The sequence below is a fragment of the Geospiza fortis genome, unplaced genomic scaffold (genome assembly GCF_000277835.1).
Source record: "Geospiza fortis unplaced genomic scaffold, GeoFor_1.0 scaffold27, whole genome shotgun sequence".
Lineage (NCBI taxonomy): Eukaryota > Metazoa > Chordata > Aves > Passeriformes > Thraupidae > Geospiza > Geospiza fortis.
This window is the reverse complement of record NW_005054329.1, coordinates 5,887,491-5,888,065: the sequence shown is the minus strand read 5'-3', so window position 1 is coordinate 5,888,065 and position 575 is coordinate 5,887,491. Positions and strand designations below refer to the sequence as shown.

Genomic DNA, 575 nt, shown 5'->3' with positions numbered 1-575 from the left:
CCAGTCCCTCCCCTCCCCTGGGACCCCTGCACTGGCCAAACACACGGCCCCATCCCAGCTGGGATTTCCCTTTGTGGTGGAGTGCTGGGGAAATGGGGAAAATCCCCAGCGCTGCCTTTCCCACCTGTCAGCAGCCCCAGGAGCAGCAGGTAGCAGAAGATGCTTGGACTCCAAGGGGATGCTTAGCACAAAGTAGTTTTGTCTTTAACTGCACTCAGGCCATGATGTTCCTGCCTCGCAGAGGGGCTTTTGGGATGCAGCCCCCTGTCCAGCTGCAGGGATGCCCTGCAGAGCCCATGGGTGGAGAGTGGAGGTGGGATCAAGAGCTGAGCAGCCTGGGACACCGGGGTCCTTGCTCAGCACCTCTGCAATGTGGAAATCCAAGGGCTGAGCAGCCTGGGACACCCCGGTCCTTGCTCAGCACCTCTGCAATGTGTCGCTTCCGGCCGCGGCAAATCCGCCGTGCTTCACAGAGCCCCAGGGCAACAACAACATTGCAAAAGCCCCGGAGGCACCCAGGGAAGCGCTGCTCAGCAGCACTGCAGCCACAGGCGCACCGCCCCCCCCCGCCCCCC

At 62.6% G+C, this 575-nt stretch overlaps 1 protein-coding gene across 1 annotated transcript in view; it reads left to right on the top strand.

The window, feature by feature from the left end:
• The window catches only part of SH2D3C (SH2 domain containing 3C), a 23,604-nt gene that overhangs the window by 759 nt on the left and 22,270 nt on the right, over positions 1-575 (top strand). The window lies entirely within an intron of this gene.